Below are 20,139 nucleotides of genomic sequence, written 5' to 3' on the forward strand. Positions count from 1 at the left end.
CTATGTGTAAAAAATACAGATTACAAGGTCTTTTGTGCAAAAAGTAAGGGGTAAAAGTAATTTTATGCTTACTTAAGGACCTATCTGTAAAAAATATTTGTCACCAGGACATCCTAAGAATAATGTAAATAGGTAAAAATTTGATTAAAACCTGGTTTGGTAAGGACAGGGGTAAATTAATTTTACCTTGATTCAAAATTCATTTTGTAATGTGGCAAACTTTGAGTTTTTGAATTTGAGTTTTAAAGCAAAAGTGTAAAGCTTGAAAAACTCTACAATTTTCATGTTGGACTTTTTCTCAGAAAACCCCTGGATTAGTGGGAAAAAGTACTTTTCTATAGGGCCCCTGTAACTTTTAAAAATTGCAAACGAGTCCCTGGATCTTTTCCCCCTTTCTTCTTCCTCTGCACCCCTTCTGCTCCTCTGTTCCCGCACTGGCGCCGGCGACAGAGCGCCTCCCCTGGCCGCCGTCTTGCAGTCGCCGCCGTCCACCTCATGCTGCCCCTCTCCACGCGTCAGTCTACTCTTTGCCCACCGCAGCAGCCCCTGCTCCGGTGTCCCCCTGCGCAGGCGCCACGGTGCCTCGGGTGCATGCCGGCCGCCACCTCGCCGCCGCAATCCGGAGCCCGGCCGTGATCCTTTCTTTCTCTCAGCGTCTCCCTCTCTTCTGTGAGCTAGTATTGCTACAAACCGAACCATACTCCCTCTTCTTCCCCCATTTGGTTTGCTCTGTGTTCTTCCCCGACGCAGCCCGAACTACCGCCGCCGCTCCCCGTCGCGATTCTCCCTCACCGCACCACCCCGCTCTAATTCCTTGCACCGGTAGCCTCCCCACCCTCTCCTCTTGCTCCTCAGCTCGAGCCAAACCAATTCCGACCATCCTTTCGCCGGAATCTTGCTCGCCCCGTGCCGCCGCCCGCCGGCGCCGCCCGTAGTCGATCCTCCCGTCGACAGCTTCTTCCACCCGGGCCCTCGCTCCACCAGGTAGACAAACAGCTCCCCGGTGGTCCACTGGTGCTCGTGCGCCCCTTCTTGGCCCGTGTTCGCCGTCCCATCGCCGGGAACGGCGATGCGCCGCCACGGCCGCCGCCCCCGTCCGTCGGCCGCTCAGTTCTGCTGCTACCTGCCTAGTGCTCCCTTGTTCCATGTCTTCCCGAGGCTCTGTAGATGGTGTTAGACCCCCTCCCCTTGGCCGGAGTCCTCGCCGCCGGCGGGAACGCCGTCGTGCCCGACGTGCCGGCCGTCGCAGGGTCGGGCAAGGCCCTTTTTGCAAATAGATCTTTTGTTCCAGGGGTTACAGTGTAAAAATACCGAGACCCCCCCCCCTAAGTGCCTGTTATTTCATGTGAGATGCATATGCTGTCTTGTAAAATACATAACAAATCATAGGAAATTCCAAAATTAGCAAAACTTGTTTTGTTAGAAACTAGATTATGAACTCTATAACTTTTGTTAAAAGCATTTGATATGAAACCAAATATTTTTTAATCTAATTTAAATTTGAGACAAGGAAATGTAATATCTTTGATTCTTACATGTTGTTTTGATTGTTTGTAATTATGATATGTAATTTTTTATACATGGTATCTAAAATGATGCAAAACATTCAAAACCAAGTTTATACTACAATTTAAATCCTTTTTAAATTATTTTAAATTAATAATAGCTAAACATATCTTTTCAAACTTTAACTAATTAGATCCTTTAGTTATAAATTAAGAAGTGATCTATTTCTTTTTAAGTGTTCCAAATTTTATAACCTTCTTTACTTAAAGATTTAAATTCAAATTTAAATTTAACTCTAATATATGCTTGATGCTTATCTTGAATTAATTCAGTGATGTGATTAAGTTAAGCATCAATTATAAATTTAGGCTAAAATTTTCCTTGTTTTGGCCTTTCTCAAAGTGTTAATCCTTGAAAGCATAGTCTTTGATGTGACTCAAATGAAAGAATGCACATTTCTTAATGATATTTGCCTTGCATATCATGTAGAACCGGTTACCCTCGCTGACGGTGACTACGAGCTGATCGCGGATCAAGCCGAGGACATTCCTGGAAATTCCGGAGGCACCGTCGAGAATCTAACTGAAGATCCGAACCAAAGTTCGGAAAACCTCGATCCTTCTACTCTCAACCCTGCTCAAGAAGGCAAGCCCCGGACATGAACCTTAGTTTATTTACTCTACCATCTATATTATTATATATATCTCTGCATTAAGTTCTTAGGGATTGCTTGAAACCCTAGTTGCATTCTCCTAGAAACCAATGTATTGAATACTAGTAATTGGGTCCGGCTAGCTGCTTGCTAATAGGGCCGGTAGAAGTCGGGTGATTTCCTGTCACTCGCGCGACATAGGAGTTGTAATGCTTACATTTCTGTTATCACTATAAGGATGACAGATGGGAGTTTTGTGAGGTATCATGATTGAGGTGATACCCCGTCTGTGTTGTTAAAATTACTGATAAGGTTGCAGCGTGTGGTGATCGGGGTTAAGCGTTTGAAAGTACTGACCACATGCCGCGAAATATGGTAAGCGGTAAGCCTAGTAGCCAATCGGCCCGAGTAGTGGACATACCTCCCACCACTCGTCTTGCTTCTTTTGGTTACTTATGTTCGACGTGTAGGCATACGTGTTGCTGGGCAACCAGGAGTACGGGTTTTGTAGTCGCGCTACAGATGTACGTCCTGCACTTTGGAAGTGCGTATGACCTGCAGTCGCTTGTGGTGGATCTGATCCATGAGTCGGAATGAAAGGCAAATGGTTGCTTCGGAACGACCCTGTGGTGTTCCAAGCGTGTGTGTTAGGTTTACCTTGCAAGGTTAAATTCGATTCGAATCGTCCGCTTCTCATGATGATTGAGACTGCTTAATTCCTTTGTCACATTGAGTAATAAGAGCAATCATAGTATGATATTCAAAAGAAATGAATGATCAAAGTTTATACCATGCTTGCTTAGATCTAGGTGCTCACATAGAATGAATACCCAACTAGAATCTTCAAAGCTAAAAGAGAAAGATAAGGACCCACTCTTAGTTGCTTTTCCGCCAAAAACTTACCCTTTTACCTGAACCAGATTTCATGAGTCTAGTTATATGGCTATGTATACCATCACCGGGTAAGCCTTGCTGAGTACTAGAATACTCAGCCTTGCTTTATAACTTTGTCCAGGTAATGCTTCTGCTGATCAAGCTCTACCTATACCGTGGCCTTACCCTCTGCCTGATGGTTGGTCCGTGGAGTGGGACCCGTCCCCGGCCAACCCGGAACCCTCCGAGTGATGCCATGCCAGGGCAAGCATGACATCCTTACTGACGTCGTGTATTATATCGTACTTTGTTATCACTGTTTACTCTAAAACTTATTTCGTTCTGTAATAATTTCCCGATGAGGAAGATCCTGTACTTTGAACTCTCATGTAATATAACTGCCTGTGATGTAAAATATGATGGCCCTTGTATCTCTGGACTCGCCTTCATGCGGAGTACCTTGTTATGATCCTACTTTCGGTGGTTTATCGGGACGTTACCCGACAGGCCAAAGGGTTATACCGTTTGAAGCACGTCGGATCCCGCTAAAATGGTCTCGCGTACTTGAGCCGGTGTAATTCAGGTTGGTTCTGCCACAGCGGCCGAGGCGGTGAGGTGGGTGGTCCGGCCGGCGGTGAGGCGGGCGGCCATTAATGGTGTTTTGGCCGCTCGCGGCCGTCGTGACGTGGCATGGCGGTGAGGGCGCCGGGCACGCACGTGGGGGAGGGGCGGTGCTGTGCGGCACAGGGCGGGGAAGGTGACGGCGCGTGCGGTGGGGCGGAACGCGGCAGCGACGGACGGCGCGGCGTCGCGGGTCCGGGCGCGCGCGTGCGCGCACGGCGCGGCGTGGCGCGAGCGCATGGGCCGGTGCGTACGCGTGCCAGGGCGCACGTGCGCGGGGAAGGCGGGGAGCAGAGACGCGCGTGTGCGTGAGCAGTGTTGGCGGCGGTTGGCACGGCGGCTCGGGGTGGGGCGCGCACGGCCGGCCGGCGTGCGCGGTCAGCGACGGGCGGCGCGGCGGGCGGCGCGGCACGTGGTGCACGCGCGGGGCGCGGGTGGTCTGGCGCGGGGTGCGTGCGCGCGCGCGCGAGGGGAGGGGCGGCGTGGCTCGGGGAGCCAGGGGCTGGGCGGCGCTCAGGAGCAGGGGAAGGGAAGAAGAGAAGGGAGGAGAAGGGAGGAGGGAAAAGAAAAGGAAAGGAGAAATGGAAAAGAAATGGGAAAGGAAAAGGAGAAAGGGAAAAGAAAAGAAAATGGGGAGAAGAGAAAGAATGACGCGTGCCGGTGGGATTCGCGCGCTGCGCGATGAGAAAAGAATCGCGCCGGCGCTGATCGCGGAAAGGCGGTCGCGCGTGAGCGGTGCGGGATGGGACGGCGGTCAAACTCGCATCGGCTGTCAGGATGGCGGGGAAACGGAGAGGGTCAGGGCTAGGGTTTGACGACGAATAAGTTTTTGATCGGAACACTCTAACTCGTAGCTTAGTTTGGGAAATTTTCAGGGCGTCACAGTTTCCCACCTAGAAGTGCTTCCTTTCTATTCTTCTAATAATTTTTTTCTTAGCAATTACCTAATGATGTACTCCTCCGTCCCATGAAAAGTGCAATCCTGCGTTTAAAAAAAATCTCACAAAGAGTGCAATACTAGAAATTAGATCTCAACTATCTGCCTAATTAAGTGGTCAGATTTGATTTGCATGTCAAAACTAACAGTAGCAAATAAATGAGGGCATAAGGGTCTTTTCACGCCACCACTAATGTGTTTGAGAAAAATTAGAATTGTACTCTTCATGGAACAAAGGGAGTACTAAGATTTATGATGTTGTGACTTTCAACATTACATAAGATTTTATTCAAAATTCTAGAAAAACATAATTCAACATTGCAATTATATTATTTGGTATTTTCACATAAAAGTCAAATGAGTATATTTGAAGTGTTGAACTAATATAGTCAATAACTTTAAATACTAGATTCAACATTTTCTCAAACTTACTTGAACAATTTGGATAAACTAAATCAGTGTTTGTGTGCAAATGTTTAGACAATACATCCAAAATGTTGAAGTAGTATATTCAAAATGTTGAAATAGCACATACCAAATGTTGGTTCTTAAAAATATATATAAAAGTTAAAAATATAGTCATGTTGTATCTTATTATTTTTGCATTAATTCTAGATAAAACAGTTGTTCAAGCAGATTTTCAAATGGGTCAACAGTCTAAGAGAAAATCGTATTTGAAGTTTGAAAGTCATGTTAAATTCTCCTACACCTCCTCGACTTCATTGCTTACATGTACTTTACCAGACAACTCTACCCACCAGCTCGCACGTGAAACTGCACCGCGCTTGCATCACCTTACCATCTCAACAATTGCACAAATCTCAAACATTGAAAGAGGTACATAAGATACTTTCTTCGGGAAGATATACAGAAATTTCAGAAAAAACAAATGGAGTACCAAAATCTTAAACACAATACATATATTTGGCCAGGCCCATTAAAAAGCAAGCCCAGTTGACTATGAGCCTAGTATGGCCCATTTATACTGGATATCATGTTTTTCACATTAATTCATGGTTTTCCTCTTATCTAAAAAAACAATGCAACACAATATTATATATATATCCTACTGACTAATAAAGATCAAAGCTCTTTGATCTAAAAAATGTGTTTTCTTGATTCGAAATCGGTCAGCAACTAAACTCGACATTTAGTTTAGTTATTTTAGTCATCGTATAAAGTTGCGTATGTGCCGCAAGTGATTTCACTGTGTGTGGGGACGTGGTGTAGGTTGCAGGGACCATGCTCAGTGTGGCTGATGCGATTGACAAGTGCATTAACGTAGAAATATAGTCGAAGAAAAATATCAAATGAGGGAGGATCATGTTTGGCGCTGCTGGAGTTTCGTGGCAATTTCCTGGTGCAATTGCTGGTCAAACTCCCACGCGTTGACCTTATCCGAGATTGCCAAGCCCATGGTATACATGCATTTCTGCGATCCTAGCACCGCCTACGGTGAGCATCACCTCACCTCATCACCGGCGTCATTCGAATTGACTGACAATGATAGGTCTTCATGACCTTTCCACCTCCTACGACACCCGGATGACAGTAAATCGCACCATACATGTCTTGAATCCAACGGCCATACATCTCACTCTTCATCTTCCTTCTTCTCTCGACTGTAGCGGCGACAGGCGAAAAAGAAGGCTATCACAATCTGGCACCATCCTCCCTGGTTCCTCTTCTTCTCCGGCAGCTTCTTGTTGTTGGAGACGGAGGGGAACCGGGAGTTTGGCTGGTGTTGTAAATATCCACATATTTTAAGCCTTGCTCTAGATAGGTTAGAGTTCTTCCCCCGCAGCTCGTGGTTGTTTGAGGTAGTTTGTGCCTTGGTTTCTCTCTGATGCAGATGCTTGTTGCGGCTCTTGCTGGTGAGTTCCAAGTCTTCTGCAACTCGGTGAGGACAAGTTGGATTTCCATCCCTTTTTGGGTTCCTTTGTTACCTTGTTAGCAGTCTTCGATTTGTCGGCAAGGGAGGTGACTTCTGGACCGCCGGCGACGGAACTCAAGCCGGAGGTGCCACATCCTGTCTTTCCCGATGAAGTAACGGCCGATGGTCGTTTGTCGTTGCCTGTGCGTTCAATGATTCAAAGATGCGTCGATGCGTTCAATGTGCTGCCTACAGTGGCGTTTCAAAAAATCGATGTCTTCGTCTGCTTGGGATTCGACTTCCAGCTCTGTTCTATATGCTCTTCTCCGTCGAACTCTCGCGTGGTGGATTGAGGAGTGTGCTCGTTCGGTGGCCATGAAATTGCTCAGGAGCAGGATGCTATCTTCGGTGTTTAATCTCCAAACTCATCGAGAGATAGCTTCAAGGTGGTAGATTAGATAAGGTGTCACCGAGATCAGAAACTCGAAGATGCAAGAAAATACGAAATTTTAGACACGTTCGGACCGCAGTATGCGTAATACCCTACATCATGTGTGGTTCTTTGTATTGCCTTTGATGATTATTGTTGGTTGATGATGTGGAGGGTGTCCCTACACGCGTTTATATAGTTTGCACGGATAGGATTATATGAAAGTCCTATCCAAATACGAGCTTAGAAGCCGTACGAGCTTAGGAGCCGTACCCGAGTACTACTCGGGTAGTTTCCTTCTGTTCCGACTAGTCCTACTTTCTGTACAAGTAGTAACAACTGGTGTAAGGTATGGGCCATATTCCACCTCTTATCCTATAATAAGTACACCATGTACGCAATCCTGTGGTTCCGGGTCTGACAAGCTCCCGAGCTCTTCATGATCGAGTACTGCAGGCTCCCAAGTACTTCTGAAAGCGTCTTCGAGTTCTTCCGAACTCCGTCTTGAAGGTGTCTTCCGAGTACTTCCTTGACTGCTTCGAGGCTGTGAGGTGCTCATACCCTGATTAGTTTTCAAATCTTCTTTTATGTGGGGTGCGATGAAACTCGCACTCCATATGGAGTAGCCTCCGAGCCTTAAGTTGATTCGAAGAATCAGGCTGAGGGTCAAATTAGTTTTGAATCTTATGCTTATTTTCCAAAAATTTAAAAAATAAACCGTCGATGAGACATGTCCCGCATCCATCGAGCTTTGAATCCAAATCCTAAGGTTTGGAAAAAAAGATCCAAAAAGCCATGTCATGGATTGTGTAAAAATTAAGAATTTGAGTTGATGGTTAAAATTAGTAAATTGGTTCAAAAATTCAAAAACTTATTTGTTTGGATAGCATCCTTAAAAAATGGTTAAGTAAATAACTTTCCCAAAGTAACCCGAAATTACCTCTCAAAACAAATCTTATCCCGATATGAACTCTTTAACTTCTGCACAGTGATACGCCGAGTTGTTTCCTGCACCCAGCCCAAGCATGGGAGCCAGATGAGCCGCCGAAAACACGATGAGTGCCCTTTTGCGCCCAGCCCCCGAGCACGGGAGCTAGACGAGCCGCTGTATGTACGCCGAGTGCCTTGTCGCGCCCAGCCCCCGAGCATAGGAGCTAGACGAGCCACTGAAGGTATGCCGAGTGCCTTGTCGTGCCCAGCCCCCGATCATGGGAGCTGGATGAGCCACCGAAGGTACGTCGAGAAGCGTAGGTACCGGTTGAATCAGAGGAGATACACCACATGGTCGGCGGCGCTAGCCCTCGACCCTGGGAGTCGGTCGAGTCGCTGCTAGCACGCTGTTATCGCCATAATTTAGACAGGCCGGAAGTGGGCCGTGGAGCAAGATGGATTTGAAGGATAATTATAATGGGCTTGCGAGTCGGACCCTGTGCAGATGTTTTGGGCCCAGGGAGGCCGTGTATCTAGGTAGGTATGCTTAAATAGTTTAGATAGAGATAGTTAAGATTTGTGTTGTGTTTGGTTAGGGTTGGTTAAGAAAGGAAAGTCTACCGACTATAAATATGTATCATGGGTAAACAGTAAAGGAGGAATCATTCATCAACAACTCTTGGCGCATCGCCTCCCGTGTTCTAGGGTTTCTCGGGTAAGTGCCGTGCACCCCGGTCACGTCTTGCGTGATCGGGGCAGCGTTGTCCTTACTTGTTTACATTTGTGTTTCTCGTTCTGAAGCATTGTTGATGGCGAGTAGCACTAGTTATCTCAACGCGTGTAGAACAACGATTAGTCTTATCTAGGTTTTAATTATGTTCTGTTCGTTATCTATAAGCATTTAGCTGTTATCGTACCCAAACTTGGGTACGAGGGCAGCATCTTGCTCTGTTCTTATTTAGTAGATCCAATCTATCATGGTTAGTTTTTGATCATCAGAGATTTAGTTTAATATTTGCATAATTAGGCCCTATAAACAAGTTGAAAGTTCCGGCAGTATGATTGGTATCTTGTAATAGCTTAGAGAGGGATTGTTCCGGGAATCGGCTTTCGGGTTGGTTGTTAGGCATCTGTTTAGGTTGTTGCGTTGCTGCCCTTTTGTATCTGTTAGGCTCAATTACGTGTAGGATGTTCTGATTACGCAGTGAGAGATTTAACCGTCATAGATTGGATTAGCTTAATGTTTATAGAGTGAAGTTTGTACTGTTATCGGATATATTTGCCTTATTCATAGGTCCAATTCGGTATTGAATACAATCGGCTCTTTACAGCCGATACCGGGAAGCATCCGATGAGCCGATTACGGCTCGGACTAATGTTTACATGTGTCTGTGCATGCAGGAAACTAATACATAACACCTTCCTGATCAGGTACAGGGTCAGGTGGCACGCGTAGCGACTCTAAGCCAGGGCGTGTGCCGGATCTCGGGCTGTTGACCGAGGGACCGGGGCCCACCAGCAGTCCCGGAAGCCTCCCGGCTCCTCGTGTTGCCTGTCGCTACTCATCGGTGGGTTTTGATCGGCAACACATTCTGGCATGCCTAGTGGGACAATCATCGCCATCTTCATCATTTTCATCGACTTCATCATTTTCTTCGACTCCATCAGTTACTGTTAACGGGATGGCAAGGGATGAACCGATCACCTACAAGGAGCTGTCTGCCGAGGGTAAGCAGAGATATGATGAGATTAAGGCTCAATTCAAAGCCGACCTCATCGGCTCTTTCGAGAGGACTCGCCACCACGACATCAGGTGGAAGGGGTTTTCAACTGAAGGTGCCCTTGATGGCGTGGATCTGTCCACCCCATCTGAGGACCGTACCAGAGCTCTACGGCAAGAAGTAAACTACACGGTGGCTCACTCGTTGCACCGACATTCTGAGAGCTTGGTTAACGCTTTTGAGCGTGTTGCCCTGCGTGTGGTCCAAGAAATTATGAAGCATCAGCATTCTCCAACGGGACCTACCTTGGGGAGTCATAAATGGGAAGTACCATTTCAAACCAGACCACCACTGCCTTATGCGCTTGCAGCTGCAGAATCGCACTGTTCTCCGGCTTATGTGGTTTATAAGATGGGAGGTGATCCCGTGGATTACCAGTTCTTCAGCGAGCCACCCAGGGAGATCCCGCATGGCTACATGTGTGCTTATATACCGGATAGCAGTAATCCGGTACATTTAGCACAGAAGGCAGCTGGAGGAGTTTCTGAAGTGGATGCAGACAAGCAAGCGTGGCTAGCAGCCCCAAGTCACGATAGTGCGCACTCGGCCCCAGGATCACAGACGGCGGAGCAGATCAGTGCCATTCTGAGAGATTAGTTTGGCATCTTACCAAAGAGGAGAGCGATCGGCTATACTAAGCCGTATCCAAGTGATTAGGATCTAATTCCTTTGCCGCCTAAGTATCGGCTTTCTGAGTTTACCAAATTCAGTGGAGCGGAAGGTTCTAGCTTTATCGAGCACGTGAGCCGATATTTGGCGCAACTAGGGATGATCTCGGTATCGGATCCTTTGCGAGTAAGGTTTTTCTCGCAATCTCTCACAGGGCCAGCCTTTGGGTGGTACACGTCATTAGGCCCTGATTCTATCCGTACTTGGAAGCAGCTGGAGGAGCAGTTCCACATTCAATATCATTCGGAAGCTGCAGAAGCAGGAATTGCCGATTTAGCGCAAGTGCGGCAGAAGTGTGGGGAAACCATGGTGGAATTTATCCGACGCTTCAGGGAAGTAAAGAACCGATGTTACTCAACACGGATTTTAGAGAAGGAGGCAGTCGAGTTGGCATCTTTGGGGTTACTGAAGCTGATCAGAGATCTGGCTTTCCAGTTGGAGTTTACCTCTTTGGTGCATTTGGTGCAGAAGCTGACAGCGCATGAGCAGCGCCATCCCGAGCTATATGAAGACAAGTTTAAGCATCAAGTGACGGTGGTTGATGCAGAGGAAGCCAAAGACTCCGGGGAAGAGCAAGAGGTGGCAGTCGCAGAATGGACTCGGGGTGCAAACCCTGTGTCCTGCAAATGGGTGAAGCAAACAGGGCCTGCGAAAGGATTTGACTTCGATGTGGGCAAAGTTGAACAAATCTTTGATCTGTTGTTAAAAGAGAAACAGTTGAAGTTTCTGGAAGGATATAAACCTCCTACGGCGCAGGAGCTGAAGGGAAGATCATATTGCAAGTGGCACGACTCTTTCACCCACAGCACAAGCGACTGCAAGGAGCTCCGTCGGCAAATTCAATCGGCTATCGAGCAAGGCCGATTAATCTTGGGCCAAAGCGCCATGAAGGTCGATACCCAGCCCTTCCCTGGTGTAAACATGGTAGAGGGTTATGACCGGTCTACAAGACAGCAGCTAGATTTTGCGCTCGGCATCAACATGGCGGGGTTAACATCACACCGCCAAACCAAGAATAAAGAGGTTGATCCTAGCGATCGGCCCCAAAAAGAAGAAAAGGGTCATATCACAGAAGAACAAGTGAGGCATGTCAGGCATCAGCGGCCAACCTCTTCTGATCTTCTCAGGAAGTACGAGTACCAGTACCAGCAGCATCTCCGGCAAGAATCAAAGGAAGAAGAGCACAAGCGTCGCACTAGGAAACGTTTGAAGAAGCATGAAGACGCACGTGATCACTGGCATTGCCCGTTTTTCAGGTATTGTTGGGATTCTGGTATGGGTCGATTACCTACTACTAGAGACTACCTAGAATGTGGACCCAGGAGACCAGATGCAGAGGGGGTCTCACTTTTCCAGCGTTTAGGTCTTTTTCCAACTCAACAAGGGCAAGTTCGATCGCCACAAAGGAAGATGGACTTTGATGAAGAAGGAGACAAGTATCATCAACCGCGATGGTGCCCTGATGGACTCAATCGTTCTCAGAAGTTCAGAGTTCAGCGGTTGCATAGCCTAGAAGAAGCCGAAGCTAAATATATCGAGACATTAAGGAAAGCGCGTCCGGATTTGGTGGAATAGGTCCATCGTGTGCAGAAAAAGGAATCACGCCCTCCCAGAAGGAGTGGCGACCCAAGTCTACAAGAGCCGATGTGAAGATATCGGCTGATACGCATATGGTATTTGTGCTCCCTGCAGAATTCCACGCTCGAATCCATGAAGAGTCATCAGTTGCCTAGCTTGATTTGGGACCCCGGCCAGTAATATATGAGAAGCCGCAAGCTAAAAGTTACAAGCATTTGAAGGCTTTGTATCTTAAGGGGTACATAAACGGCCAGCCCATTAACAAAATGTTGGTGGACACAGGAGCAGTAGTTAATATTATGCCGTACTCAGTTCTGCGTCGCTTGGGGCGATCCACCGGAGATTTGATCCAGACTAATGTCACGCTAAGTGACTTTAACGGGCAGACTTCAGAAGCTCAAGGCATCCTTAGTGTGGATCTAACCATCGGAAATAAAACTGTCCCGACCTCTTTCTTCGTTGTTAATAGCAAGAGCACATACAATGTCCTACTTGGTAGGGATTGGATTCATACCAACTGTTGCATCCCCTCCACAATGCATCAGTGTTTGATCCAGTGGGACGGAGATGAGTTAGAGGTGGTTCATGCAGATGATTCGATTAAGATTTCATATGATGCTATGAGCATCTGGGATGCAGAAGACCAGGAGCCGATCTCAGGGATGAGTCTGGAAGGCTGCGATCACATTGAAGCTACAAAAAATGGGGTGAGGCTGGTCTTATCCACTATCCTTACATAATAGAAGAGTTGCAAGGAACAAGCTGCTCTAGCGTACTTATGGAGGCCGATTCCCGCAATCGGCTCCAAAAAATGAAGTATAAACTTTTGATGTCAAGTACTTTACATAGTCATAGCCATTACAGAAAAGCTCGCTTTGATAGCCGGCCTTATTCTTTTTGTAAAAACTCGAAAGATAATGAAATACATGGAGCGGCCGATCTCAACGATTGGCCAAAATTCTGTTTACCATCTTCTTTTTCCATCTATAGTGTCGACTTAACAGATGATGGGAAACTAGGATATGGGTTCACGTCGGCTGACGAGCTCAAAGAAATAGATATTGGTCCTGGGGATAAGCCATGGCCAATATTCGTCAGTAAGAAATTACATTCATGTTTGCGAGAGCCGATGATAGCTTTATTAAAAGAATATGCCGATTGCTTTGCCTAGGATTACACAGAGAAGCCTGGGTTGGACAGGCGCATAGTTGAACATCGGCCCCCTCTCAAAAGTGGATTTCGACCGTTCCAGCAGCGAGCACGGCAGATGAAGGCTGAGGTCCTGGTCAAAGTGAAAAAAGAGGTGGAGAAAATGTTAGAAGCAGGATTCATCAGGCCTTACAGGTATGCTGAGTGGATTTCAAGTGTTGTACCTGTACAGAAGAAGGATGGCTGATGGCGAGTTTGCGTGGACTTCAGAGACCTCAACAGGGCTACTCCGAAGGATGAGTACCCAATGCCTGTTGCAGAGACACTGATTAATGCAGCTGCTGGTCACAAAATCTTGAGTTTCATGGATGGTAACGCTGGTTATAACCAGATTTTTATGGCCCCTTCGGATGTACACAAAACCGCATTCAGAGTACCTGGAGCGGTGGGTCTGTTCAAGTATGTGGTCATGACTTTTGGTTTGAATAATGCTGGCGCTACATATCAGCGTGCCATGAACTACATTTTCCATGACCTGATCGGTAAATTAGTGGAAATTTACATTGATGATGTCGTGGTGGAGTCCGCGTCGGTTGAAGGACACTTGGAGGACTTACGACAGGTTCTGGAATGAACTAGAAGGTTCAGCCTTAGGATGAATCCAAAGAAGTGTGCTTTTGGCGTGTCGGCTGGACAATTTTTGGGTTTTTTGGTTCATGAAAGGGGGATCGAGATTGGCCTAAAAATTCAGGAAGCCGTACGCACCATGGTGCCACCTACTACGAAGAGGGAGCTCCAGCAACTTATTGGCAAGATCAACTTTGTTAGGAGATTTATTTCTAATCTTTCTGGGCGAATTGAACCTTTTATGAAGTTGGTGAAAATCAAAGCCAATGAAGAATTTTGCTGGCGGGCAGAGCAGCAACAGGCATTTGAAGAGATTAAGGAGTATTTATCAAAACCACCTGTGCTGGTTCCACCCCAACAAGATAAACCATTTTATACGTACTTGTCAGTTGGTGACACTTCTATCACGTCGGTAATAATACAAGTGCATGACAATAAAGAGAGGGTTGTATTTTACCTCAGCAGAAGGATGCTGGACGCGGAGACAAGGTATCCCAATATCGAAAAGTTATGCCTTTGTTTATTTTTTACATGCACCAAGCTTCGTCACATCCTACTATCAGCCAAAGTAATTATTATCTGCAAATTGAATGTCATAAAATACATGCTATCAGCTCCTGTATTGAAAGGCTGATTAGGAAAATGGATGTTTGCGTTGTCAGAGTTCAATATCCGATATCAACCCGCAAAGGCGGTCAAAGGGAAAGCCTTAGCAGATCTTATTGCTGAGAGGGTCAATACCAATATAGCAGCGCTTTTTGTACGAGCTTGGGCTATGTACTTCGACGAGTCAGTTTGCGGAGATTGATGTGGCATAGGTATCCTGCTAGTATCACCTCGGGGGGCAATGTATTCTTTTTCAATTAGATTGTCTACTACTTGCACCAATAATCTTGCAGAATATGAGGCGGTGCATAAAGGTATGGAGTTGCTTCTTGAGGCCGGAGCTGAAGTGGTAGAAGTTTTTGGGGATTCGAAATTGGTGATCGCTCAACTCACAGAGGAATACAGGTATGAAAGTGAACTACTCTTCTCGTTGTGGCTGCAATGTCAAGAACTGATAGCCCAATTCAGGTACATAAATTTCTATTGGATACCTAGGGCTCAGAATTTGGAGGCCAATGATTTGGCACAACTGGTTTCAGGGTACAAAGCCAACGGATCTAATCATCAGGCGCACCTACTGGACCAGGGGGATTGGAGAGCCGATATCTTCAATTACTTGAAGGATTCGGCTCGGGGGGCACCCAAGAGGATACGTTATAAAGCCATGAGATATGTCCTGATAGGGGACGACATGTTCTGCAGGACTTTGGAAGGGCTGTTGCTTAAATGCCTAGGGCCGGTTGAGTCCAATCGGCTCTTACATGAAATCCATGAAGGAACCTGCGGGACTCATCAATCAGCTCACAAAATGAAGTGGCTGATTAGGCGGTCAGGGTACTATTGGCCCAGCATGCTTGAGAATTGTTTTAAATATTATAAAGGATGCCAAGCATGTTAGAGGTTCGGGAAGATTCAGATGGTACCAGCGTTAGTGATGAACCTCATTGTTAAACCATGGCCATTTAGAGGCTGGGGCATGGACATGATCGGCAAAATTAATCCTCCATCCAGCAAAGGTCACCAGTTCATTTTGGCCATCACGGATTACTTCACCAAGTGGGTAGATGCAATTCCTATGAAATCGGTGGCATCCAGAGACGTTATTCAGTTTGTTAAGGAACATGTTGTTCATAGATTCGGGATCCCTCAGACCATTACAACAGATGGAGGCTCGGTCTTTATTTCAGAGGAATTCAAGAAGTTTGCTGCCGACATGGGCATCAAGTTGATCAGGTCGTCTCCATATTATGCCCAGGCAAATGGACAAGCTGAAGCGTCCAATCAGAGCGTCACCAAGTTGATTAAGAGGAAGATTGATGAGTACCCTAGACGTTGGCATGAGGTCTTATCAGAGGAATTGTGGGCATACCGTATATCTTGTCATGGGGCGACGAAAACTTCCCCTTATCACTTAGTCTATGGGCCGGATCGAGGCACGTAGAGTTCCAGAATGATTTAACAGCTAAAGAATATGCTACTCTGATGAAGGACAATGTTGAGGACCTCACGGAGCTCAGGCTTTTGTCACTTGAGAAGATCAAGGAAAATAAGGCCAAAGTAGCCCGCGCGTATAATAAGAAGGTCAAGCCGAAGGAATTCCAAGTAGGAGATCTGGTTTGGGAAGCAGTACTACCATTGGAAACTAAGGACGCAGCGTATGGCAAGTGGTCCCCAAACTGGCATGGGCCGTATAGGGTTGACCAAGTTCTACCTGGAAATGGATATATGCTTGAAGAATTGGATGGTGTCAAGTTCCCGGTGGCAGTCAACGGTCAACATCTCAAGAGATACTTCCCAAGCATGTGGGCTGATGAGCAGTAAAGCCGATGTGACCGATGGGCCTGAATAAGGTAGCACCGGAGTTATGCGGAAGGGTGCAAACCAATAGAGCTCGATGGCCCGGGTCTGCGAAACTGGTGATGTGTGGCAAAATAAGAATGAAGAAAGGAGGCCGATGCGTATGGTTGGCCCACACGTTAAAGAAAAGCATTTCGTAAGTTGTCAAAATAGCCGATGTGAGACCATCGACTCTAGAGTTTTTTGAAGTAATCAACATAATGGGATCACCGAAGAGCCGATGTGTGACCATCGACTTTAGAGTTAAAACGTACACACACAAAGTTTATCTGTTAAAGAAACAAGCTTTCTGAAGGAACTCATCAATGGCAGCAATGGCGTCGAGACGGACACGATCAACTTCAGCGATCACTGCTTCGTCCTCCTCGTCCACTCCTGGCATCACCTATTTGCTCAGAGCACTCAGCTCGGCCAGATCTACCTTCAGTTCAGCGGTTAGGGCTTCTGCCTCCCATTTGGAGCTTGCAATAAGATCTTTTTCTTCTTAGATGCGCTGCTTGGTGGCCCAGACTTTGGCCTCGAGATCCTCTAGATCCTTCTCCAGAAGAAGAAGTCGTTGGGCGAAAATAGATGTGTCAGCCTTGGCGTCCAGAGCAGCTTTCTTCTTGTTGACCAACTGACACCGCTCGGCAAGATTGGTTCTCAAGGGGGATTGAGAGCGACGGGTCTCAATCCTATGGCGAGCTTTTGCTACTTTTACCCGAAAGGAAGGGAGATGCCCGGCCAGCAAGAGTTTGACTTGAAGACCCACAGGAAGCTGGGAGTTGACCTCATTGAGGATCCGCTTTACCACGCTGGAATCCTGGACCAGGGCGTCGATCGAACCCGACAGAAGACCCTTCATACAGAGAAGCTAATTGGCGATGCTAGTCGAGTCCGGTTGAGGATCATCGGCTTCTAGTATGGCTGACCTGATGGACGCGGGATCAAACGCAAGCCATTCTGAGAGGTTCAGGCTCTGAAAGGAGGCATGTGAGTAGAGCAGCACAGAAAGGAACAAAAATGACCTGGGAGTAAAACATACCTATCCTGGGAGGGAAGTAGCGACAGCCGATGAAGAAGTGATCGGCTCCTGAAGGCGCGTCCCTTTTGGAGGAGGAACGTTGACAGCGGGAGAAGCGAAGGTCAGCTCTCGGGGGATCACCTGTTCAGAAGGAGGAGTGGCAGCCGATGAAGCAGCAGTCAGCTCTAGCAGGCGCGTCCCTTCTGAAGGAAGATTGGCAGTCGTCGAAGCGATAGCTGGCTTCTCCAAAGAATAATTAACGACCGACGCGGCCACAATCGGTTCCGGCAGACCTTGTGGGATGACTGATGTATCAATCAGCGTCGAAGGGCCTTCCAGAGCTGTTGAGACAGGATCATGAAGAGTAATTAGAGCATTGATAGGTGCTTCCACATCCTCTGGAACCTCTGAAGCTGAATCTTTTTGGCAGGGGGGTTCCTCCCCATTGGAAATGTCCACAACGACGGGCTGCAAGAAAAGCAAGTGTGATTGAGAAGAATGTACATAAACAGAGGGGCAACTACTAAAAAGGTGATCCAAACCTAGCTAACGATCGGAGTTTCTTGACTAGGGGAAGACGGCCCAGCTTCTTTCCGGATCTTCCTGACAAGCACCTTCCTCGTCTTAGCACGAGCCCGGGGGGGGGGGGGGGACAATGTCAGAAGATCATCTCTGCTTGGGGGTCAGCTTTGCGGTGCTGGGCTAGATCTGCATGATACTTTTCGAAGGAGTAGGCGCGTTTTTGCCAAAGAGAACCACAGGGGCAATTGGCGAGAACTGGAAGACAGATCCATCATCATTCTTGGGCTCTGGGCCATCCTCCTGCTGCAGAAAGAGTAAATAGAATTAGAAAGATTCCGTAAGGTTAAAAGAAGAAATGATAGGCAAACGGTAATACCTCTCTGTCAGGGATTTCATATTCAGCGTGAATCTGTTGCAGCATCAGCCCCAAGACTCTCCGAAAAACATGAGTCTTCCACATCAGCCACCAGTCCTCAAAGTCGACAGCCGAAGAAATAAAGGCAAGGTCAACAGGAATCGGGATGAGAAGGTCTGAAAACAGACTGTAGCATCTTTGGGTGGTGACTGCGTCAGGAAGGTCTACCCTGTTTGATGTCAAATGATGAAGGAAGAAATGTGGAGGCACTTGCCCAAGACCAAACTGCCGGGCTGCTACGACCGGCTGGTAAAATTCATATCCCGGTTTGATGATCCGGTTGGAAGTGCTCATGCCGACTGGGAGGAGGCAAGGACGAATCATGATGGAGTACAGACGCCTGGTGTCGATATCATGGGTGAAGTTAGCTAATCGGAACGTGGCTGGGTTCTCAAAGATTTCAGAATCAGCATATAGGAGGAAGATTGGGTTGTCCAGGCCTTTGTAAAAAATCCTGAACCATCATGAGGCATCTGAAGGATTTAACTTCCCACCAGGGAGACTATATAAGGCCTGTCCGAAGCTGATGCATCGGATTTATCTCCCGCTCTAGTCTGGAAAAGAGTTGTTAGCCAGAGAGGGGAAATTTGGGATGAAATCTTGGAAATAAAGGTGAGCCCATAGCTGGATGAACCACCAGGGACCACCAGTCCTAAGTTTTTTCTGTGAAAGAAGACTCAAGGTCATCAGATGAAGGTATCTGTAGATTTCTCCACGGAATAATTTACCAAGGCCAATAGTATGACCTTTGGCCAGCTCATATGCTAGAGGAAGATAGTTCTTGGTTGGAGCAAGTGAAGGGCCACAGAAGAGAAAGTGTTCTAGCCATAGATTCAGGAAGGCTGTGTGTTCTTTCTCTATCACAGGTCCTTTTGTTTTCAGATGTTGGTTTAGATAGGCGCTCCAGTTTGTGCACTCTGCTTTGGTAGATAGTTTGAAGGGGACTACAGAAAGCCTATAAGCAGAGGGACAAGATGATGAGATGTCCAAGCCGGTAATCATCATAACATCTAAAAGAGTTGGAGTCATTGGACCGTGTCCAAAGAGGAAACAGTTCAAGGCATCAGACCAAAAATAGCTGATGATCTTCAGAAGGTTCTCATCCTTTTTAAGAGGGGAAAGAGATAGAGAGAGGGCATCGGCTATCCCTATGGATTCCCATAAAGGTTGGTAGGTGTTCGCCACTCTATCATATCAAGCTACCCAGCCCTCTGGAGGATTTGGCCAAGCGCGAAGGCTATCGACCAAGAGTCTAGATTTATGTCATGACTCATGAAGGGGATTCGATTAGCCTCACAAGAAATTAGATCTATGGACTTCTCGTAAGAACGAGGCCCAAGACAGAAAGAATTGGGGGAAGAAGGATGCGGTAAGAGGATATCGGAAGCCTGAAAAGACCCACGAAAGACAAAGTAGTCGAAGAAGGAGTCATTTAACAGCGCAATGAATCTCATGATTACTGCATTAAATTAATAGAGGTCGGAGTTTTACCTTCAGAGCGAAGATATTCGTGCCAGTATTCGAAGACTCCACCATCCGGAACCTTGATGAAGTCGAGAACTTGGGGAATAGATCTAGGGTTGGCGGCGCAGGATTGAGCGCGTATTCTGAGGCTCAGAGGAGAATTTCATGGCTAGGGTTTATGAGCAAAAGGGATTTTTGGAAGGAAACCCGAATTTTGGGAATCTTCAGAGATCTATCTTGAAGAAGGATTTGGGTTCGGGTGGAGAATGAATTGAAGAACCGGTTCGAATCCAGATCGGCATATTCTAAGGAAGGGAACCGATGCGTTGCCATCGGCTCTTAACGGATCGTTTTGTTTAAAGAAATCATAGACAAAAAAAGGGATTTTATTTACAATGAGGAAGTACAAAAGGGGAGCCGATTGCTCCTTAAGCCGATCTATCGGCTTAGTGCTACAGTCTACCACCAGTAGATGTCGGAGGTCTTGTGACGCTTGGTCGGTGGAGCTGTGCTGATATCACTGTCGTCACTGCTGCCATTGCTATCATCATCTCCGCTGCTGCTGTTGGTGAAGTTGCCTTCATCCTCGGTGTCCTCATCATCCTCAACGGCATCTTCTGATGATTCGCCAAGAAGGAAGTTACCT

The 20,139-nt window shown here is 46.9% G+C and overlaps 1 long non-coding RNA gene across 1 annotated transcript; it reads left to right on the top strand.

Moving 5' to 3' along the window:
• The first annotated feature begins 6,162 nt into the window (after window positions 1-6,162).
• LOC112900478 lies at window positions 6,163-7,293 on the top strand. Its single transcript, XR_003230205.1, has 2 exons — window positions 6,163-6,463; window positions 6,566-7,293. It is a non-coding gene; the product is annotated as an uncharacterized LOC112900478 (long non-coding RNA).
• The last annotated feature ends 12,846 nt before the right edge of the window (window positions 7,294-20,139 follow it).

The sequence above is a fragment of the Panicum hallii genome, chromosome 7, assembly GCF_002211085.1.
Source record: "Panicum hallii strain FIL2 chromosome 7, PHallii_v3.1, whole genome shotgun sequence".
Lineage (NCBI taxonomy): Eukaryota > Viridiplantae > Streptophyta > Magnoliopsida > Poales > Poaceae > Panicum > Panicum hallii.